General features: G+C 35.1%; 1 protein-coding gene across 3 annotated transcripts in view; it reads right to left on the bottom strand.

The window, feature by feature from the left end:
• The window catches only part of PRKN (parkin RBR E3 ubiquitin protein ligase), a 1,838,204-nt gene that overhangs the window by 19,596 nt on the left and 1,793,201 nt on the right, over nucleotides 1–25,407 (bottom strand). The window lies entirely within an intron of this gene.

Genomic DNA, 25,407 nt, shown 5'->3' with positions numbered 1-25,407 from the left:
AGCTCGTTGCTTCATTGAGGGAAACAACATGTACACAAATATAGGAACTGGGTAGCTATTGATTAAAGTTTTTTTTTGTTTTTTTTTTACAAAGTTCAAAAATCAATAAAACACATAAATGTTTAAAATTTTTAAATAATTAGGCTTCCAAATGTTTTTGTAAGTTTAGCATTTATATTTCTGAAGCTATAAAAGCATGAATTGCCCTAAGAATTTGTGTGTCCTAAAAATCACATACATATAATACATACACATAACATATATACATATATGTGACAATCATTGTGAAAAAGGAAATAAATATTTGTGTGGATATGTATTATACAAATATATGTGACATCCAAGGTGAAAAAGGAACAATAGGATTCTAGAAAATGAAGTGGGGACAAGGCAGATGGAGGAAACAAAAAAAAAAATATGTTTCTGAAGTTTTAAGACTGGGTTTTCTGAGAGAATAGTGATGCAATTAATATAAGAAAGTCAGGACATAGAGATGATTTGGAGAGAAAGCTAATTAACTCAAGTCATTATCTATGCAGGACTGGAGCTCAGGGAAGAATTTATGAGATATAGATTTGGCAACCAACTGTGTAGAGATCATTGTTGAAAGCATTGTAATGGATAAAATCACTCAGGCCAAATATAGACAAAGGAGAGAAGGTTAATAGTAAAACTTTGAGGAGTATATAAATTTAAGGATGGGAAAATAGAAGATAATCCAACAAGAAAGGCAGAGAAGGCTCTATCAGAGAGGTAGGAGAAACAGAACTTTGAATGTCACAAAGAGAATTTCCAAGAGGCATTTAGCTATATATATGCTGCAGAGAAGTGAAGGATAATGAAGATAGTGAATAGACCTTTGGACTTGAAGATCAGGAGGTTAGTTGAGAGGCTTTTGAGAAGATTTGAATAGGAATCTGAGGGGGAAAACAGATTTCAGGAAATCAAAAAGGGAGTGGGTAGTAAAAAATGGAGGCAGCCCATTTCTCCTTTTTTTTTTTTGTCCTACTCTTTATAAGAGTCATCTCCTAATTCTACTTTCTTACCATTCAACTGTTCTTTAACCCCATAAGAGGTCACTGGTGACCTGCAAGTGCATACTTTTGGTAGAAGGAAAGCAAAAACCAGAGCTTTAAGCTTTTGGAATCATTCACATCATCTCTGTAGCATTTGACACAGTGAAGAGCTTTTTCTTTCAGCAAAAGAGATTAATTGAAAATTAAGTCCAGAAGCCTATTAGCATCAAAATCAAGTTTTTAGCATTTCTTCCAAGTCCATTGGATGGGATGCGCATGAATGACAGGTAGCAAGGTACCTCAGAAGCTTTTGTACGGCCAAGTGGCTAATGAAATCTTGGGCAGATTTTCTCTCCCACTGCTTGTTCAATTTTCAGGGTCTAGATAGATCACGCTTTTAAAATCTGTAATTGAAAAATCCTAGAGTGTAAAGACCATGACCAAGTATTTCTATACTGAAATTAGAACAGTGCTACATATTAACAGAGTTAACATAATTTTTGATGATGATGATATCCACTTGAAAGAAATCTAGATAGTCATGCACAATTCATCAGATTTAACAATTTAACTTTTACCCGAAGAATTAAATGGATAATTGAAAAGTCTTCTACTTAGTCTTGGATATATATATATGCCTAATTTGAATTATAAAACTAGAGAGCAATAGCCTGTTCTCCTGAAGTTTTATTGATAATAGTTTTATAATGAGATGGCCTTTGATAACTCACTACAAATGATCAGATTTCTTTATATCACAGTGGCTCAGTGACAGTAAAACCTATTTTTTAGTTCTATATGACTGAACATTTCTTTCTTAGTCATTTACTAGACTAGGGAATAAAGGAGGATTTCTCTTTTTAGTTCACTTCATGGCATTCTAGAATCAGAGATTTTTAGAGTTATAAGGGTCCTAAATGGCCATCCAATGTTACCCTTATATTTCAAATAACAAACTCTAAAAACTTTCTAACAATTGGTCACCTATTCCCTACTTGAAGATCTCAAATGAGAGGGAATCTACTAACTTCTAAGGCTGTTCAGTCTACTTCTGGATAGCTCTAACTATTAGAAAGACCTTAATCTCTTGTGATAAATGTGGAAATCCACATGTGATCCCTTCAAAGTGCCACAGCAGGCTCATGCATTGACCTGAGTATGGTCAAAGAATTGCTATCTTCTGCAATGAAAAGATTCAGAATTCTGAGGTAAGAGATATATAAAAAGATGGGAAATGGTTTGAGCTAATTGAAGAGACTAAGAGCTGGTTATATCTGCTCTGAACCTCATTTAAAAATATAGGCTACTTCAGATCCCAAGGGGGGTTAAACTATGCAAACTATTCTAGGAATTATTTCTAGGAATATATGTTTGGTTCTATATATTCTAGGGTCTTTTTCCCTACTTTAGATATCATCTACTCCAGGAAATTCCTACCTCCAAGCCATAAAAAATTGTACATGACTAGATTTTTAAAGGCTATGGTAATAGATAATATGGTAACTTTGGCAAGTCCTCTAATGTTATGGACTCTATATCTGTTATGAGATACACATTTGAAGAGTTTCACCATGAGAAGATTGACCACTGAGTAAAAAAAAAAAAAAAAAAAAAAAAAAAAATAATGGAGGGAGGGACACAGCCCAGTTAACTCATCAAGATAATCTCTTAAAATGCATGTGTGGGATGAGGTTGAGTGAGTGTATGATGCCTGCAATCTGTGCTGGTGGAGTGCTGGAGGGAGTGGTAAAATCATGCCTCTGAAGTATTGAGGTATAAATTAGATAAGACATCTGTTTGACTGTGTAGTAATTAGACAAGTATTATAATATTAAAATCCAAATTGCATTCATTTTCTAAACATGATTAGAGAATCACTAATCTTTCATGATAGAGTTGACCTAATTCAGACAGAAATCCTTTTAGGTAAAGTTGGGTTTTAAAATTTCACCATTCACATGAAAATTAAATACCCACATGGTACATGCTTGTGGCAGTAATTAGACACTGATGCATAATTACTGAAATCTACAGCCTCGGCAAAGACTAGTTTCCACAATTCTACGTGCCTCCTGGGAAACCCGGGGCAGAGATGTAGAACAGATGAAACAGATGTTTTGACTGAGGGAACTGGATGGTTAACTCCCTGTGAGCTGCACGCCTCCCACTGGTGAGTTAGAAAATTGCATTATCTTTGAGTGAAATTGGAATATTCTTCATATGTCCATTATGGTGTTAATAGGAATCTTATGCATTTCCAACTGTGTTTTTCTATTCGCTCAAGATTCCTGGAAGCATCACTATCATGTTTCTAATAAATATAAGAATAGAAAAGTGATGGGAGGGCTGAGATTCTGACCCTAGTGCTCGACAGACCAGAGACTACCCTTCCTTTTCTAAGTGCCCACTCAGTCTCTTCAGGAAACCAAAGGAGAGCATTTGGAAGGCTATCATAAAATACTTATGACTGAGACATATCCAAAGACTACCATCTGTGTTCTAGACACCGCATGTAGCAGAGGAGTTGAAAAAGCAACATATGTTTAGGATGACAAATCTTACACATGGAAAAATATATAAGCACATCCTAGATAAATAATAGCAATAATAACAATAATAATTTTTTTAGGTATGCAAAGCATTTAATGTTTTATATTCTTCTATCCTGATAACAACCTTGTGAAATAAGTATAATTATTTCCCCCATTTTTCAGATAAGAAAACTGATAGGTTAAAGGATTTAGTCAGTATCACACAGCTAGTAAACATCTAATGCAGAATCTGGACTTGCTTTTTCTTAACTCCAAATTCTGTGCTCTAGGCCCTCTAATTGCCTCAAATGATAAATGCCTATTTTGCAATGGATGAAAAAAAAGGAAGCACCAATATTAAGCAGTAAAGTTTTTAGTATAGGTACCTTTTATTAGAAGTGTTTTTTTTTAACTGTTATTTTTCCAAATCAAAAGATAGAGAAAGGATCCATATTTGAGTAGAGAAGGGCAAAAAAACAAGCATCAATAAAGCATCTACTATGTGCTAGGCTAAGTTTTTCATAAATATTATCTCATTTACTCTTCATGACAACCTGTCAGGGAAGTGCCATTATTGTCCCTGTATCATAGTTGAGGAAACTGAGGCAAACAGAAATTAAGTGACATGCCCAGGGGATAACACAGCTAGTAATATTCTAAGACTCTGGCATATGACAATTTTTTTCCTTTTGTGTCTTTCTATTTTATTTTGTTTTTTTTCTTATTTCATATTTAGTTTTAAATAAATGAAAAAATAAAATAAATTTTCTAAGACTCAATTTGAACACATTTATTCCTGATTCCAGGCTCAGTTCTCTATCTATTAAGCAATCTACCTGCCTAAAGTAAGAAAAATTAGGTAGTTTCACTCCTCAAAAAAGAAGCAGCTAGTTGGTGTAGTTGATAGACTGCTGGGAGTCAGGAAGACTCATCTTTGTAAATTCCAATTCAACTCAGACACTTACTAGCTGTGTGACTATGGGCAAGTCACTTAACCCTGTTTGCCTCAGTTTCCTTATCTGTAAAATGAGCTGGAGGAAAAAAATGGCAAACCACTGCATCATCTCTGCCAAGAATACTCCAAATGGGATGATGGAGAGTCAGGCATGACTGAAAAATGACTGAAGAACCACAAAAAATCCTTAATAAATGATTAAGACTTTAGGTATTTAGTTTATATCCAACTTGGATCAGTAATTATGGGAAATTATCATGTTCATGATGAATGTGAATGACAGAAACACATTTAAATGAGAATTCAAGTAATATCTCTAGGCAGAGCATTCTCTCTCTGAGGAAAATGAATGAAAGGTACCTTGGTGCAAAATGAACAATCACATTGTTGCCACATGTTGCAAATCTGGAGCTAAAGAGCTAACATTTCAATTAAATTCTCTAACTTTCTTTTTCTGTTGTCACTTTACTACCATTCAACAAATAGAGGGTAGCCTCAAAAACTTAGAGCAGTTTTAAACTTGTAAAACTCCTCAGCAATGCAACCATTCAAGACAATTCCAATGGACTCAGGATGGAAAATGACATTTGCATCCATAGAGAGAAAACTATGGAGACAGAATATGGATGAAAGCTTAGTATTTTAACCTTTTTTCTTTAGTTTGTATGTTGGATTTTTTGTTGTTTTTTTTTCCCCTTTTGATCTGATTTTCCATGTACAACATAGCAAATATGAAAATACATTTAAAAGAACTGCACATATTTAACCTCTATCAGATTACTTGTTCTATTGGTGAGATGGGAAGTAAAGGAAGGAGTATAAAAATCTGCAACACAATCTTAAAAAATGAATGGTGAAAACTCTTTACAAGTATGTGGAAAATAGACTACTACTGAAAATAAATAAATAAAACTTAAAGCTCATTACTGCTCTGTGTAATGATTCCACAATAAGTACTTTGCAAACCTTAAAGATATAAGTCAATTATAATTATTGTAGGGTGGGTAGGTGGTACAGTGAATAGAGTGCCAGGCCTGGAGTCTAGAAGACCTGCATTTAATTCTAGCCTCAGCTTCTTACTAGCTGTGTGATTCTGAGCAAGTTGTTTAAATTTGTTTTTTACCTCAGTTTCCTCATCTGTAAAATGAACAGGAGAAGGAAATGGCCAATCACACTACAGGATCTCTGCCAAGAGATGGGGTCTCAAATGGAGTCACAAAGACGCAAACACAACTAAAGAGCAACGATATAATATTTTGGTGTTATCAGGGCATCTTGCATCCAACAGGCACTTAAAAATAGAGATCATCCTACTATGTGCAAATGACAGGTTGTCCCTTTAAAGTACCTACTATGCGTGAAATACAGGTTATCTCCTCTGAAGGTCTATTTTGTGTAAAATACAAGTTATTACTTTTAAGGGCCTGGTTCAATTCTTTTTCTTCATCATGTCTGACTCTTTATGATTCCATTTAGGGATTTCTTGGCAGAGATACTGGAATGGTTTGCCCATCCTAGTTAAGTGACTTGCCCAGGGTCACACAGCTGGTAAGTGTCTGAGCCTGGATTGGAACTCATGAAGATGAGCCTCCCTAACTCTCTGCCATCAAGCTGTCTACTATGCACAATATACAAATTGTCCATTTTAAGTGTCTACTATGTATAAAATGCCCTAAAAACATATTAGTTATAATTGACTTTTGTTCATCACTTTAAAGTTTGCAAAATACTTATTATAGAATCATTGGATCAAAACTTTAGAGCTGGAGCTCTACCCAGTGAGGCAAGGTAGAGAAAGTAGAAGCTACAGCCAGTCCCTGAACTAGAGGAGGGGATAGTCAGTCCAATAAAAAAACAAAAAACAAAACAAAACAAAAAAAAAAGCAACTGAGTTCCAGAGAAATAAAGTGACTGATCCAGCTAATAATAATAAGGTCCAGTGCTGTCAAATCCAAAACTCTTCTACTGCACCATAATGCCTCCCACTTCACAAAGACATGGGAGGCAGGTATCATAAGTTTGATCACTTTTGTTTTATAGCTAAGCAAACTCAGGCTCAGAGAGAATAACTTGTTTATGATTACATAACTTTAGTAAGGCTCCTATTTATTGGCTTTTGTTTTTCTAAATTATTTCCCCTCTCCTTCTCCTTCTCAAGATTCATGGATCTCATTGCTCTTCAATTCTACTTTTTACATATGGACATTGTTCTTTTGCTTGTGCTTTTTCCAAGTGTCATCACTTACTACAAATTTTCCCATATTTTTATAAACTGTTTAGAGTCATTGTTTCTCATGGTATAATTACATTCACAGATTATAATTTCTTTAATCATTCTCCTATTGATGGGCAACCATTAAGTCACTGATTTTTCCTACACCGAATTCACCAATCATGGCATCAATCCTCAGGGAACTGGTTTTGAAATAAGCTGTTTTGTGTTTATTAGACTTCTGTTTTCAACAAGTGTGTAAACTGTTTGAGGGCAAGAATGATGGCATATGCTTCTTTCATATTCCTCATGGCATTCACTACAGTGACAGGCATATAGTAGATACTCAATGAATACTTGTTGAAAGGCTTTGAAATGAAAAGTTGGAGAGAAATGGTGATCGTTTTAAATGCATCACTGCTCCCAGCTTACATGTGGCAGCTGCTTGTTTGAATGAGAGGTAAAGAATAGATGATTGCTTTTTCTCTCCCCCTCCACACACTCTCTGAATGCTCTCCCTCCAAGTAATATATTATTCTTTTTTTTTTTTTCATTTTTAAAATGTCACTTGAATGAAGGATTTATTTTGCCTAGTGACAGGCTCTTGGTTTATTAAAATTCTATTTGATTTAGAAAAGTGATTACATAGAAACATTCCTACAGTGATTAGAGTGTAGGATGTATTGAGGTCCTCTGGGGGTTAGGACAAATACGAGTGGCTGAAAAATGGATCTCATTTAGTTTTTTGTTTTGTCTTTTTTTCCACCCCTTTTGCAGTAATTTTTAGTTTCTGGGGAAGAGAGCAATTTTTTTCCTTCAGGGAAATATCGCCACCTGCTGTATTGAGTGAATTGTGCAACCCCCTCCTTTTTCTTTCCGAACTGGGAATTTTGGGTAGATTTGTTTAGAAACCAAGGATATCCAGTGGATAGAGTTTCTTTTTAAACAAAGTAAGGATGAAAGAGAATCAATGAGTGGATTGGAGAGAAAGCTGTAAGAAGCACCAGAAACACTTGAGCTCTAATCCTGCTTCTAGCAGATATTAGCTAATTGTGTGGGCCTGGGTAAATTGCTTATTTTTTCTTAACCTAGATTTCCTCCACTGTAAACCATGTAAATAGTAATTGCACTTACTCTATTATCATTTGGAGAAGTGAAGTAGATGATACATGTAAAGTACTTTACAAAATATAAAGGGCTATAGCAATATTATTATTCTCTGGATTAATTGAATTAACTAAAATTAATTTTTATAGACACATAATTCTTCAAGTAATTTTACTCCATCAGACCAAACATATTTATGATATTCATCATTTAAACTATGAAGGCACATTTGTATTTAGGGAAAGATTTTTCAGGTTTGTCCTTTGTCAGCAGATTAACAGGCTACATCATTGTATCACTGGAATCAATTAAATATGAGAAAGCACTTATTAAGTTCTAATATTTTATTCACTGACTCTGTATAGTAAAGTAGGATAAAGAAGTTGGCCTTGCATTCTAGGAAGCCAGATTCTAAGGAATATGACTTGTGATGGAAAAATAGCCGCAGGCATGCCACAGAATTCATGGGAACAGTTTTATAGATAGCATCTCAGGTCAGGAATGACACGTAACTTCAGAAAATTGTTGTATATGTGGTCTAAAGACTCCTAGATAACCTAGAAGCAGCACAAGGCCATTGTAGAAAAGGATAGAATTACCCATGTGTCCTTTTCTTTTCCTTTTTTTTTTTTTTTATTATAGCTTTCTATTTATAAGTTATATGCATGGTAATTTTACAGCATTGACAATTGCCAAACCTTTTGTTCCAATTTTCCCCCTCCTTCTCCCCACCCTCTCTCCTAGATGGCAGGATGACCAATACATGTTAAATATGTTAAAGTATAAATTGAATACAAAATAAGTATACATGTCCATACAGTTATTTTGCTGTCCATGTGTCTTTTTCAAAGAGCTCTGATAACATTACTTGGTGCTGTCTCCACGCGTGTGAAATGGATTTAAATGATGCAAAGTTGCACAAAGTCATCAGTCTCATTTTATCTTCCAAAATCATGAAAATCTAGTGATAGGACAAAAGTCAGGATAACTGGCAATGGCCTGAGATGTAGTGGATGACATTAATTCTTCAATGTCTGACCAAGTTGTAAGCATTTCATACCACCTTCAGCTGCCTTCAAGACTGTTGGAACAAATTATTCTCATCTGCTCATTTTGTTGCAGGAAGTCTTCACATGCTTGGAATAGACATTTCCCTAACTCGCTGATGATTTTGATGCTGGTTGGCTACCTTCAACCCGTTTAACAAGGTAGTTTATCAGGGTATGGCCACTGCACATGCTATAGCTTTTTACAGCCGCAAGTGAAAGTTGAGTGCCAGATAGATACCAAAGGTAGATGAGCAGCCCTGACACCTTCTACAAAGAAGGTGGATACCAGAAACAAATTTAGTCTACTTTACAGCATTAACGAGGACCAACCCTGGTTTTAGAAAAGAGTGCAACTTTGTAGAGGTGAGAAAAACCAGGAAGAATTTGGAGGGGTGGGCAGGTATGGTCTTTGGGTAGATTTCTGGTTGAGATCCTAAAAATCTGATAAGGAGAATATATAGAATCTAACAGATCAGGTCAGTTCTTCATGATGTATTCTAGAATTTGAGTAAAAAGAGAATCAGGATGGAGGAGTCTGCTCTGAATAGGGGCTTATGATGAGTGTGCTCTAGCTAGCTTAAATAAATAGATTGCTAATTTTTTAGTGTGAGCATTTCCATCTTGAAAATCAACAAATGCTTCAAATCAGGACTACATTTACTGTTTTGTTGATTGTATAGATTTAAGAAAGTGATGAAGAAAATGTTAATAATGCATATTAAACTAAAAAATGTGTCATGTGTATTTTTCTTCCTAGAGAGCTAGTTAAACATTTATCAGCACAATCCTGGCCATACTGTAGAAATAATAATAATAGCTTGCATTTCTATAGCACTTTGAGATCTTCAAAGTGTAATATATACACATGTCCATATATACACACATGTGTAAGTATATATTGTGCACATACATGTGTATATACTACATATATGTGGACACGTGTTTGTATAAACATACATATATATACCCACACTTCATCTAATTCTTATAATAGCCTTGTGAGAGAGGTGCTACCTTATTTTCATTTTAAAAATGTGGAACTGGGACGGAGAGGTTATTAAGAGTAACTTGGAGCTTTTAAAGTTTCTTTTAAAATTTTTTTTATTAAAGCTTTTTATTTTTCAAAACATATGTGGACAAAATTCTTCAACATTAGCCCTTGCAAACCTTGTGTTCAAATCCCCCGCTTGCTTTTTAAGTTTCTAAGACAAGATTTATCTTTTTGACTTCAAGTTTTGTTTTCTTTATTTTATCATGGTGCATCTCTCAGAAAGAAAGTGAATCACAGTACAAAGGCATATACAGTCAACAAAACTTTACCGAGTTTTTCTCAAGCTGTGGGTCTCCAGAGTGAGAGTTAAGAGACAGAAGAAAGTAATTTGAAAGGCAAGGAAGTATTTCTGATGTTAGAAGATTTATGTTTAAAGTGCATATACTAGTTCTAGGAGAATTTATGAAAAGATCTTCAATTTCCCCCTAAATGCTTTCCCTATGTCCTACTTTGTAATCTTCTGCTATTCTTCATATTCTGACTTCTAAAAGAATTCTTTCCATGTATTATCTTTGCTTTGGAATTGTGCTGAGTACTTGTTGACTTGACATTTTTCCTTTGTGACTGAATAACAAGCTAAAAGTGGAATACTTGCTCTTTAAGAAGATTTTACACAGTAATTACATCCTATTTAGCTGTATGTACTACCTGTGATAGATACTTAACCAGAGTCAACTATTTAAGCATTGAATTTATCCATTAAAAAACAGTTCTGTTGATAGAAAAGGGTGACTCAATAGAAATATTCCTAAATAACCAAGATGTTTAATCTTGCTGATGATTAGTGAATAGCTCTCAAACTATAAATTCTGATGCCCAAAGAAGATTATAATGTGGTTTAGGGCAGATTTTAGGACACAAGGACTGGTGTTTGAAGAGATACAGATTCCATATGAAGGAACATAGAGACAAGGCATTATTTTCCACCCTTTAGATGGCTATTACACCTCATAGCTCCAACTTTGTGAAGTTGTATAAGTTGTGATGAACATTTTCTGGCATTGTTCTTCTTTAGGACTGAGATGTAAATTGAATTTCTTGAACATAACAAAAAGGGAGAAAAAGATTTCTAACAACCACAAGCTATATGTTATCACTTTGCCACAATGTACTCTAGACTTGAGCCTTCTTTCTCCTAGTCTTTTTGTAAAACCTGGTGGGAAAATGTGCAATAGACTTTTTTTTTTGGAGAGGGGCAATATTTTGTATGAAGTGTTCTTATTCTATCACATTACTACTTCCTAAGTCCTACTTGAGTCTGGATGATTAAATGATATCAGTTGATATTTGGGTGGAGAGAGAAAGTACAACAGGGGGATTTATGAATTATAGTACTCAAAAGATAACCCACACACAGTAGATGGAGGACCAGCCCTAAAGTCAGGAGAACCTGAGTTCAAATCTAGCCTCAGACACTTAACAACTTACTAGCTGTGTGACCCTGTGCAAGTCACTTAATTCTAATTGCCTCAGCAAAAAACAAACAAAAACTTAAAAAAAAAAAAGAGATAACCCTCAGCCCCTCAGGGCTACTGCTTTAACCCTAAGAGTACATAGTAGCCACACTCTGAGGACCCAATTATCAGTAAGAATGAGAGTTGGCATTTTGGAGAGTAGTTTGGAACTATGCTCAAAAAGTTATCAAACTGTGCATACCCTTTGATCCAGCAGTGTTACTACTGGGATTATATCCTAAAGAGATTATAAAGAAGGGAAAGGGATCTGTATGTGCACGAATGTTTGTGGCAGCCCTTTTTGTAGTGGCTAGAAACTGGAAACTGAATGGATGTCCATCAGTTGGAGAATGGCTGAATAAATTGTGGTATATGAATATTATGGAATATTACTGTTCTGTAAGAAATGACCAACAGGATGATTTCAGAAAGGCCTGGAGAGACTTACACGAACTGATGCTGAGTGAAATGAGCAGGACCAGGAGATCATTATATACTTCAACAACAATACTATATGATGACCAGTTCTGATGGACCAGGCCATCCTCAGCAACGAGATCAACCAAATCATTTCTAATGGAGCAGTAATGAACTGAACTAGCTATGCCCAGAAAAAAGAACTCTGGGAGATGACTAAAAACCATTACATTGAATTCCCAATCCCTATATTTATGCACACCTGCATTTTTGATTTCCTTCACAAGCTAATTGTACAATATTTCAGAGTCTGATTCTTTTTGTACAGCAAAATAACGTTTTGGTCATGTATACTTATTGTGTATCTAATTTATATTTTAATATATTTAACATCTACTGGTCGTCCTGCCATCTAGGGGGGGGGGGGGGGTAAGAGGTAAAAAATTGGAACAAGAGGTTTGGCAATTGTTAATGCTGTAAAGTTACCCATGCATATATCCTGTAAATAAAAGGCTATTAAATTAAAAAAAAAAAAAAAGAATGAGAGTTGGCATATATATGGTGGCATATATTTGTTAAAATGAAAGTTTTTTGTTTTTTTATTCTGATAGAATTTGGGAATGGGAGAGAGGAGGAATGATAGTGATGTTTCTCCCTCCCCAAAGAAAACATCATTAGAGGATATAAAAATGAGCAGAAAAAAAAGAAGTTCAAAGGGACACATAGACAAATAGGACTTTTCTGAAATTAGCATATTAAATTGATCACATATTAAAAAACCATATAAAATAGAAATTTATGTTTCATATAATGTTCTTTTCCCATTCTTCTTTATAGTTGCTATACATATTATCTAAATAACATATTTGCTGGGAAAAAATGTGAGCCCTTACTTGAGTGAATAGAAATTTCCTTTTCTTTCACTTATCTTCTTTCTCCTTTAAGAAAACAAAACAAAGCAAAACAAAACCTACACTTCCTTATAAGTACACTCACCTCCTCAAATTGCCATTGAATATCTCTCTTTTCACTGCTAAAATCCTGGGGGAAATTGTCTATATTTATTGCCGCTACTTCTCAAGACACCCCACACTCACTTCTCAAACTGGCTTCATTAAAATTTCTATTACAATTTCATTTTCCAAGTATCCCAATTCTTTCTTAATTGCTAAATTTACTCTATTTCTAAAGCTGACCCTAATTTTAAACTTAAATTTTATAGTTAACATCTATCCTTCTACCCTTCATCCTTCAAGACTTAATTTGAGCCTTCTTTCTTCTCTACTTTCTCAATAATCTCATCAGTTCACATTGAACTGTCATCTAAATGCAGATGACTATTGAATCCATTCATGCAATCCTAAATTCTCTTCAGAATTCTAATCCCACATAGCAAATTGCATGATGCACATTACTTGGATATCTTGGACTTCTCATACTCAACACATCTCATGTGGAATTCACCTTTTCTTAAAAATTAATTATCTTCTAACTTTCCATATTTTGGTTGAAAGTATTACAATCCTCCCAGTCCCCTGAATTTTAACTCAAAATCATCCTAGAATCTTTCCCTTCCTTTGTTCCCCATATCCAATTCCATTAAAATTTACACTTATGCTTAATATTTAAATATAGTTGTATTTTCTTGCTCTACTTTTAGAGTCACCATATTGAAAGCCTTCATTCCTTTTTACTTGTTCATTGATTTGCTTTTTAACCTGTACTCTATACAGTTGTCAAAATGGCTTTTTCAAAGTTTAGGTTCAATCATATTCTTCTTTTCAAAAACTTCCCATTGATTATTGCCATTAAAACAAAATACAAATTCATAGAATTTATCACCTGCTCAACCTGTCTCCATTTTACCTTTCTAACCTTAATTTACTTTAATGTCTTCTAAAATACTTACATACCAGACAAATTATAGTATCAGCTGTTTCCCAAATTCTGCCTCCTGCCTCCAAGCATTTGTACAAGCCATCCTAATATTTGGAATACATTGTCTTCTTGATTCTGAATCTTGATCCAATGCTCAACTGAAGTGTCACTTACTCCATGAAGCCTTCCTTGATTTCCTCCAGTCAGTAGTCAAATCTTGTATTTATTTATTTGTATCTATCTATGTTATATCCCTCAAGTTCCTTGAGGACAAAGACTATTTTGCTTCTGTCTTTGTATCACTAACACTTTATTGAGGACCTTGCACAATAATATTAATAAATATTATTGAATCAGTTGAATTTGCAGAGTATCAGAGCATCATTTCAATCAACAGGTATCATCTCATTACATAGATGGAACAGTGAATTCCAGTGTGCTCATTTCAGTCTTTTTTCCCACCCTACTTCAGTGATTCTATGTCTTTCCTGAGTCATAAAGCAAATTATGGAAAGAATGACAAGTGTTTGGAAGGGAAAGTGATGATGATGTGTTTGGAGGAAAAGGCATGATGTGGGAGTGAGGGTAGTTTTCTTTTCTTTTCTTTTTTTATTATAACTTTTTATTGACAGAGCCCATGCCTGGGTAATTTTTTATAACATTATCCCTTGCACTCACTTCTGTTTCAACTTCTCCCCTCCCTCCCTTCACCTCTCCCTTAGATGGCAAGCAGTGCTATATATGTTAAATATGTCACCGTATAGCCTAGATACAATATATGTGTGCAGAACCAAACAGTTCTCTTGTTGCACAGGGAGAATTGGATTCAGAAGGTAAAAGTAATCCGGGAAGAAAAACAAAAATGCAAACAGTTTACATTCATTTCCCAGTGTTCTTTCTTTGGGTGTAGCTGCTTCTGTCCATCCTTGATCAATTGAAACTAAGTTAGATCTTCTCTTTGTTGAAGAAATCCACTTCCATCAGAATACATCCTCATACAGTATCGTTGTTGAGGTATATAATGATCTCCTGGTTCTGCTCATTTCACTTAGCATCAGTTCATGTAAGTCTCTCCAAGCCTCTCTGTATTCATGCTGCTGGTCATTTCTTACAGAATAATAATATTCCATAACATTCATATACCACAATTTACCCAACCATTCTCCAACTGATGGGCATCCATTCATTTTCCAGTTTCTGGCCACTACAAACAGGGCTGCCTCAAACATTTTGGCATATACAGGTCCCTTTCCCTTCTTTAGTATCTCTTTGGGGTAAAAGCCCAGTAGTAGCACTGCTGGGTCAAAGGGTATGCACAGTTTGATAACTTTATAGTTCCAGATTGCTCTCCAGAATGGCTGGATGCATTCACAATTCCACCAACAATGTATCAGTGTCCCTGTTTTCCCACATCCCCTCCAACATTCATCATTACCTTTCCCTGTCATTCTAGTCAATCTAACAGGTGTGTAGTGGTATCTCAGAGTTGTCTTAATTTGCATTTCTCTGATTAATAATGACTTGGAGCATATTTTCATATGGCTAGAAAAAGTTTCAATTTCTTTGTCTAAGAATTGTCTGTTCATATCCTTTGACCATTTATCAATTGGAGAATGGATTGATTTCTTATACATTAGAGTCAGTTCTCTATATATTTTGGAAATGAGGCCTTTATCAGAACCTTTAACTGTGAAGATGTTTTCCCAGTTTATTGTTTCATGAGGGTAGTTTTTTTTAAAGGAGCTAAATGACTAGTATTAGAAATGGTGTACATTTCCTTTCCTCAATGACATGACAAGAGCCTGTTTCAAGTAAGTAGAACAAAAGGAAAATGACCTCAGATTGTCTAATGGAATAGTTTTGCTTGTTTAAAGAAATGTCCAGAGCAGTTAGATGGCATAGTCGATAGAGCACCAATCCCAGAGTCAGAAGGACCTGAGTTAAAATCCATCTTCAGACATTTAATCCGTCCAAAAAATGAGGAAATAATAATAAATGTCCATAATAACATGACTGTTTTCAATTTCCAATGACAGTCATATGTGTACAAGTATCATTCTACCCAAATAATAATAAAATAATAAATATCTCACAATAATTCCTTCTTAGGGCATATATATGTATAACTTTTACCATGTGTTTTTAAAGAATATTTAAATGAAACACAAATTTAAGAAGTTCAACCAAATTTGAAACCTTTTGCATACATACTCTAGGCTTAGCCTAAATGAGTTTGTAGAGGCTCACAATTGGTGATTAACTTTTTAATTACAGAATCTCTTAAAAATCACCTTGAGGTCAAATGATCATAGGTTTAGTGCAAGAAGGTACCAATATTTTGATCTAGTCCAACCTACTCTCTCATTTTACACATAATGGAATGAAGACCCAGAAAAGTTAGGTAGATTCTCCCGAGGAAACAAAAGTAGTAATTTATGACTGAGTGGATGCCCATCAATTGGAGAATGGCTGAGTAAATTGTGGTATATGAATATTATGGAATATTATTGTTCAGTAAGAAATGACCAACAGGATGATTTCAGAAAGGCCTGGAGAGACTTACACGAACTGATGCTGAGTGAAATGAGCAGGACCAGGAGATTATATACTTCAACAACAATACTATATGATGATCAATTCTGATGGATGTGGTTCTCTTCAATAATGAGATGAACCAAATCAATTCCAATAGAGCAGTAATGAACTGAACCAGCTATGCCCAGCAAAAGAACTCTGGGAGATGACTATGAACCACTACATAGAATTCCCAATCCCTCTATTTTTGTCTGCCTGCATTTTTGATTTCCTTCACAGGCTAATTGCGAACTATTTCAAAGTCCGATTCTTTTTGTACAGAAAAATAACTGTTTGGACGTGTATAGTTATATTGTATTTAATTTATATTTTAACATATTAGTCAACCTGCCATCTGGGGGAGGGAGTGGGAGGAAGCAGGGGAAAAATTGGAACAAAAGGTTTGGCAATTGTCAATGTAAAGTTACCCAAACATGTAACTTGTAAATAAAAAGCTATTAAAAAAAAAAAAAAAGGAAAAGAAAGTGCAAATGAATAACATAAAAAAAAAAAGTAGTAATTTATGGAGGCAGAATTTCAACTCAGATCTTTTGACTCCAAATACCAGAACTTGGTCTGCTTTTCCTTGGTGGCTTGCTTAAAACCATGAACACAAGCAGTTATTACAGGAAACTAAAAGATTATAGCCTGCCCATGGAGAAGAAATACAGGTGGTAAAACCACAGGAAATGTTTAAGTAAAGATAACTGAGTCCCAGAGAGGTTGAATGATTTGCCCATAGCATCACAGCTAGATTTTGGGAGAGCTAAAACTTGACCACATATCTTCTGAATACAAAATCAATGTTTCTATTACATTCTATCCTCCTCCTTTGTTCATTTAAAACTTATCAGTTATATATAATCTATTATTACCACTATCACTATTATTCCTATTGCTGCTGCTGTTACTACTACTACCACTACTACTAATCTACTACTATCACTATTATTACTACTACTACTTCTGGTTTTTTATTTTGTTTTGTTTTATTTTGTTTGCTGAGGCAATTGGGGTTAAGTAACTTGCCCAAGGTCACACAACTAGCAAATACTAAGTGTCTGAAGCTGGAATTGAACTCAGATCCTCCTGACTCCAGAGGCGGTGCTCTATCCACTGTGCCATCTAGCTTTCCCTACTATTACTACTGTTTCCACTATTATTAACATCATTAGCACCAGCCTTATCACCACAACCAGTACTACTACTGCACTACCCGGCTATTTCTGCTGCTACTGCTCCACTACCCTACTACTAATCTATTACTTTCACTATAACTACAACTACCCATACCGTTACTGTGAATAGTACACTATTGTTGCTGCTGCTATGACTGCTTACTAATAGCTATTATTGTTATAATTCATATTTACAGAGTACTTGATAGATTGTAAAGTGCTTCTTCCAACTTACCTGTCGAGCTTGGTCTAATCTAATTCTAGCCAAACTTAATGACTCTTTTCTTTCCATCTTTTTCCTTCTCCATGCTTCTGCTTATGTTATCTTTTGTATCTGGAATAAATGAGACTATTGCTTCTATTCAGTAATATCTCTCTTATCTTTCAAGGTTGAGTCACCAAAACACCAGAAATCTTCTCCAGTTTGCTTTATGTGAAGTGGATCTCTCCCTGTTCAGATTTCCCTAAATACTTTGCTAGGTTTTCTTCTTTCTGCTTCTCTCATCCTCCTTCAGAACATAGTTATTTAATTACATAACCTTTGCTACCCTCTCCAATTAGACTATAAGCCCCTTGAGAGCAGGACTTTTGTTGCATCTGTATTTATGTCCCCAGCATCTAACACAGTGCTATGCACATAATGGGCACTAACCCAGTGTTTTTCAAATGAATGGATTGCCAAAGACAATCATAATCCCTTAAGCCATTATGTATATGGGTTTAGTTTCAATTTACTCATCTATTAAATTGACACTTTCCTTAGGTCTGTAGGAGGATGAATCTATTTTATTTGGAATTATAACAGCAAGTATTTACTTATTAGAAAAAAAAACACAAGAAAGAATACATGCAAGAATTCAAACTGTGGAGATGAAAACTTACTGGCTAGAGCAAGTATAACCACATGGAGTTGGACTCTTAGTCTGTGATGGATTGATCTTCTGTCACTGAATTCCCAGACTCCTTGCAGTTTCAACTTAAAGCTTGTCCAATTTTTTAAAACCCATTTTAAACCAATTTCTTCGTTTGCTTTTAAAAAATTACAGCATTAATCACAAAGTGCATTAAGCTTTTGGTCAAATAGCCTAAGTGATGTGAAAAGCTGATTGGGTCCCAGGAGGAATGAGGTTTCCTTGCCTGGGCTCTGTGATATCAAAGAATTGAAATAGATCAGTATTAAAAGGGAGGACCAGGAAAGAGTAGTCAGCAATTACTAAAAGGGGGGAAAGCCTTATAAGTGAATAGAATCTAAAGGAAAAAAAGAGAAGAGGGCTAATGAGGTGCTTTTGTTAGTATGAGAAAGTTTCAGAATAGAAGGGGACATAGACAAGGCTCTGAGGTCCAGGGGAGGCTGTTTATTTATTTATAAGCCTGTTGTAGTACTTTTCCTTTAAAGAGCTCAGTTGAATGAAGATATGCTCCCATAGCTACAGAGATCACCCACCCAAAAGTGGCTAAGAGGAGGGCTTCTTAAACTTTTTCCATTCACTATCCATTTTTGCCTGAGAAATTTTTATGTGACCCCTAGCATATAGGTGTACAACCAGGTACACAATAAAATAGGTACATATTACTGATAATAAATCATAAGTCTGTACTCCCCAATTCAGTTATAACACCTCATATGGGATCACAATTCACAAATTAAGAAACTGGGTGGGGGAGTCTTAGAAGGAATATAAAACATCCCAAATCCTGGGTCCTCTTACTAAACTGCATTAGATCTCCTAAGGTTAGAATTAGTTTGATAAAGCTGATTTCCTGCTTTCTGATTCCCTAGTCTCAAGGGATACTACTGGTTGAAATATGGAACCCTTGGCAAATTAACTTTATGGAATTGCCTTGAGAGGGAATGACAGAAAAAAAAAAGACAAATGATTCCCCTTTTCTCTCAGGAGATAGTCACCCAGAAAGGCCTCCAGTACCTAGGATTGCTCAGACAGAATTAGAAGTAGATCCTATAAACCTATAACCAGAAAATCTAGGTTGAGGAAAACATGTTGTGCTTGGAAGCCTCAACTCCAATTCTCTCCTTGGTCAAACCTTCCTTAACTGACTAACCAAGGTTGAAATCATACCTCTCCCTTCTCCCAACTCTCTAGCTCATAGGCTGTGCTTTTGATTTATTATATATGTAATCAAAGTTTTAAACAAGGTTTTTCTTCATCTCTATAACATAGTGACTTTTAAAAAAATCAGCCTTAATCCCCTATTTATTACCTCCCAGATTTAAATATAAAATCCTTTGTTTGGCTTTTAAAAGTCCTTCATGATCTGATTCCTTCCCACCTTTCTAGTCTTCATATACCCAACTCCAGGCTATGTACTCTGTTATCTAGGGACACTGGCATCCAGTACAACTCAGATAGTTGTCACTGTCTGTCCCCCAATTCCAGGAATTTTTTTCTCTTTTCCTTTCCATCTTTCAGCTTCCATGGCCCCCTTTAAGCCACAGCTGAAGTCTTACCTTCTGCAAAAAACTTTTCCCAACCCTCTTTAATATTGATACATTTCCTCAGAACTGGCAGCTAATGGTTCAATGGATAGAATGCCAACCTTAACATTGACTCATCTTTCTGAGTGCAAATCTGGGTTAGGGCACTTACTAGCTATGTGACCAGGGGTAGTCACTTAACCCTGTTTGCCTTAGTTTCCCCATCTGTAAAATGAGATGGAGAAGGAAGTAGAAAACCACTGAAAACCCCAAGTGGATATCTTATGGAGGATCAGACAGGACTGAACAACAACCCTCAGAGGTCTCTCCCAGTTTTTCCTGTTTGTATCTAATTTGTACATTGTTGTATACACTTTATTTCCTTGATTAGATTAAGAACTTTTTTTTCTCTTTGTATCCTCAAAATTTAGCATAGTGCCTGACTGACAAAAAAGGAGGCACTAAATAAAAGGTAAATGACCTACTGATTAGATTTTCATATGGCTATATAATCCTGGACCAACAAGAGTAATTGAGCACGTGGTTTCAAGCTACCCAGGATCTAAGAATCCATAGACATCACATATCACTACTCAACAAGATTATGTTGAGCAAAGACAAAATGAATACAAGTAGCTATGAAAATGATAATTCAGTCTAATACTTCATGATTTCTTATATCAGCCAAAGCAGAGAGGTCCATATATACTGTAAAAATTTCACTATGTTAATATTAAATAAACACATTCCCTAAAAGGTCTGTTCTGAAAGCAATTTCTTTATTGACAGGTAATTCCTAAAATAATTCAAATATAAATTTTTTGGAGTCTGCATGACCATTTCAGCATGCATTTCTGCATGACTAGTCTGCATAACTAAATGGTATTAATTTGGCTGAATTTTAAAGTCTGAATTCATGCAGTCAACAGCAGTGAGCAAGTTTTACTCCTTTTATATGTGTCATGGAAAGGGCTATATAGATAGTCTAATTCAACTCCATCTTTGCAAAAGGGAAAAGAGGGAGCTCTCAATGAGACTTTGCCTGCTTAAAAATTAATAAAGAAGTTTCATGTCTTTCCCCCCACAATGTGGCTATAATGTTTTCATGATTTCATATATAAAATGGTGTGAAGACCATGTATTTTAAAATCAGCCAGAGTCAGGAATTCAGGTTAGGGGGGAAAATCGTCAATCTTTATTCTCAGTGAAGAAAGATCAGAGGTGGAAAGGAATGGGCAATAGCAATGTGTGCAGCTGAGTCAAGAAGCTAGCTAGACCAGAAGCCACATGACCAGCAGCTACCAGCATAGAACCCAGGCCCAATCTCTCCCAGCCTCTCTTCCTTTCTCTCTGCCTCCACCCACCAAAATCGTCATTTCCTATACAACACATCAGGACTTGCACAGAGAGTGGGCGGGGGCCATTCTTTATCCAAGCATGTATATTAATAGAGAGTAGTCCAATTACTATTTAGCCTCACATGCTTGGGACCTCAGTGCATCAACTCAAGCCTCAGCCCATTACAAAATGGGATATTATATTTCTTGCCTTCTCAGTAGATGAGGGAGAGAAGTAAAAGAAGGGACAGAATTTGAAGTTGAAAATAAAAACTTAAAATAAAATATTTTGAATTAAATATTTAAATTACATTAAATAAGTATTTAAATAATAAGGAAGGGAAGTAGAATGGAATAAACATTTATATATTTATGTATAGTGCCAAGTACTGTGATAAGTAACAAATATTTTTTCAATTTATCTCATTTAATTTACAAATAATTTATAATAATTTGATCTACAAGTAATAGGTATATTTATCTCTTAAAATTAGTTACTGAAATTTATTCTCTGAAAATTTTGATGATAATATGTCCTCATATTTATATTCAAACTTCTTACATAGTTCAAAATGGATCCCTGACTCTGTAATTCTGCTGTCCTTAAAAAAAAGTCTTTAATGTCCCTATTATTTTTCAATAACTTCCTCCAACTTCACCTCCTGCAAGAAAACCCTCACTTATGATACAAAAAACAAACCCCAAAACATTTAAAGAAAATAAACCAACCTATCAGACATGTTATGATTTATGTAACTTTTTGCTTCTATACCAAGAATAGGGAATGATGTTTCATCATCTTCCTGTTGGTCTCAAGGCTAAACTTAAGCAGGGGTGATCAGGGGAACCCATGATTTGCAGATGGCTTGGGGTACACACACATTTTAGTTCTTGGTTGAGTTGATAAAATCAATTCTTTATTGGTTCCCAGTGATTGGGGAGTTTCTATGAAGATAACTAGTGACTGAGCATTAGGACAGGGATAGATTCTTGAGGGAAAAGTTCTTTATTTTAAAAAATAGCTGTGAAAATTCCATTTCTTCTTTGAGGGCCCCTTTTCTTATGGTGACTTCTAGAAGATTAGGTGTAGGTATAGGGGTGTGGGGTTAGGAGGACAGCACACAGATTTTCTTCTCTCTTTCCCACTCCCCTCTTCCAGCAGCATAGATGGATTGGTGAGCTGAATCCTTGGATATGAATCTTCTTGCCTGTAAATTTCCTTCTTTGAGAACAGGATAGTAACTAGAGAAGCTCAGAAATTGTTACTTCCAGTTTTGCTGCCTATCTCATGAGTACAAAATATATTTAGTTCTTAAACCAGGTATAATCTACCTTTGGGAGCTGATTTCTATAAAATAAACTTCTTGGAGGAGAAGACTGCTCACTGCTAAGAGCATCCTGCTCAGCTAGCCAGGAGGTGCAGATCTTACAAGTTGTTCTGTTGTGTAGATCCCAGGTAAATGTGAAGTATTTGTTGAGCAATCCCACAGAGTTGTCTTTACCTTCCAAGGGGAATATAATGAGCACAATGGGCAATTTGAGATGTTTTATGTTTTCTGTACTTAATTCATGCCTGTGAGTCTTTTGCATCCTAAGTATTTCCTGTGGTGCAGGAACCAGGGGTTTCACTGATCATCACTGTTACATATTCTATTAATCTGAATTCTGATGCCTCTTAGTGTTTTCTTTCATATTATTGCATGAATTATATGAATGGGTCTCTTGGTTCTGCTTTTTTTTTTAATAGTCTGCATTAGTTCATATGTTTTCCCAGGTCTCTTTATTTCTTGTACATGTCATTTTGTTCTTTCTTTCTTTCTTTTTTTTTTAATAGCATTTTATTTTTCCAATCGCATATAAAGATAGGTTTTATCATTCATTTTTGAAGATTTTGAGTTTCAAATTTTTCCTTCCCTCTTTTAACTCTCCCCTCCTCAAGACAGTAAACAATCTGATCCATGTGCAACCACTTAAAATCTTTGAAACATATTTCCTATATGTCATTTCTTACAGTACAACTCTTTTCTGTTACTTTCATATACCATGTTAATTCTAAGCTCAATTAATATTGCACTGAGATTCTGGGGACAATTTGTATAAAAGATGGTCTCATTCTCTTTGACCTCCTTGAAGTGTATGACTAGGAGTAGAATTATTGAGACAAACGTAATTGCTTTTTTTGAATGATTCCAAATAATTTCCCATAATGCTCAAGTTTCTCCTCCTCCTCCTCCTCCTATTTCCTCTTTTTCCTCCTCCTTTTTTTCTTCCTCTTCCTCCTCCTTCCTTTTAATCCCCTTTTTTGTCTTCATTATCTTTTTCTTCATCTTCTCCTTTGTCTTCATCTTTATCTTCTTTTTAGAACATTTTTCTTCCTGTAATTATATAGGTATATTTTGATCTTATGATGAGGGGAAGAAGAGGAGGAAGGTTGAATCTGACATTCAGAACTATTAATAAAAAAAAAGAAGAGGATTTTTTCCCTCTTTGGTTTTTAAGATAACAAATGTTTTCCAGCAGAGGGAGTTTAAGTATGCCTTTCATGAATGAAGCATGCTGGCTGGAAATTTTTGGCATGGATGTGACCCATTTGTCATGAAAAGCCTTCTGAAAACAGTAACAGCAGCACTAGGAAATTACAGATGTCTTTTGAAGTCCTGAGTGATTTCTGTACCAGACTATGGTAGGGAACTTGATGAATCAGAAATCCACTGGCCTTGTGGTATTTAATTTCACAGAAAGCCACAGGATAGGGCCCCTAGAAGCCAACTTTCTTGACTCTAATAGTAGAAGTCTCAGGTTTGTAAGCAGTTGTTTGTAAGTTGCTTCCTGGATCTTTTACCTTTGATAGATATATGGTCAATTTTCTTAGTATGAACCTTGTTTTGGAAACTTTCTTCTCTTCCTATTTAGATTAAAGATAATGGCATATGGTTCTAAAGTTGAAGTGCTGTGGTTATGTGGCTACAACTATATCAACCTGCTCAATTTACAGAAGAAAAACATAAGGCCCAAGGAAGGTTAAGAATTTTGTTTGAGGAGTTCACAGAGCTAAGATTTAAACTAAGATGCTCTCACTACAAATCTAAACTTCTTTTTCTTATATCAAATTGAGTATACTTAAGAAAAATCTTTTGCCACAATTAAAAATAATTAGGAAATGCAAATTTATTTTCAGTTCCATAAGTCTTGCTTTTTATAATGAGTTTCAATCAACATTCTCATTATCTAAAAGTATTAATCAAGATAAGAAGAAGGTTTTTGTTTAATAAACTAATAAGTGCAATTTATAAATTTTTCAAGTATTCATCCTTTTTACAGACTTTCTCTGTCATTCACAAGCATGAATAATTTTTGTCTTGGAGTCTAAGGAAAGGATATTTTTATGAAACTGGAACCAGAGTTCAGTGAATCTCAAACTAGTTCTCTTTTCTTCTTCTACTCCACCATTCTCTTCCCCTCTACAGACTTCTGCCCCATCTCCTAGTGTCCAATAGTCCTTTTCTCTATGCTCCCCAAACAAATAAAATTCTATAGGTTGTCTTATACCACTGTAGGTTATCTTGTACCATTAGAATACAAAACAGCTGATTGTGGTTTTGTAACTTCTTGCCAATGCTGGAATGGGGAGGGATTCCTGGGGAAGACCATCCGAGGAGGAAGAGACCAATACAAGCCATTCATGTAGCTTCTAATTGTTCCTAATCACACTCAAACAATTATTTTGGACTCCAATATCCATGATTTGCTAACGCTCCTACTACAGTTTGCCAGGCTTTTGAAGCCTACTTGAGAATATTGATATAAGATAATCAATCCTCTTTCTGAGAACAGTAATCTAACCAACATTACTATTCCTGGGAATCACTTATCAATTAATTGCCCAGAATTCCACTCACCATCCCAATGACTTCTAATATCCAAAACACTTCTCTCTAGCTATCACTCTTTTTTTGGTGTGTTTTTCCTTGATTAAAAAGTAAGATATTTGAGGTAGGGACTCTGTTACTTGGCTGTATCCATTTCAGGGCTCAGTACTTAGTAAGTACTTAAGTACCTAAATACTTAAGAACTAAGCAAGTACTAAGTCCCTAAACAATTAAATAACAAATACTCAATACAAAGCATTTAATAAATTCTAAGGACTTAATAATGAATTTAACATGTACTTAAGTACCTAAATACTTAATACTAAGCACTTAATACCTTAATAC

Source organism: Sarcophilus harrisii, chromosome 4 (genome assembly GCF_902635505.1).
Source record: "Sarcophilus harrisii chromosome 4, mSarHar1.11, whole genome shotgun sequence".
NCBI lineage: Eukaryota > Metazoa > Chordata > Mammalia > Dasyuromorphia > Dasyuridae > Sarcophilus > Sarcophilus harrisii.
The sequence above is the reverse complement of the archived record's forward strand: the minus strand, read 5'-3'. Positions and strand labels throughout refer to the sequence as shown.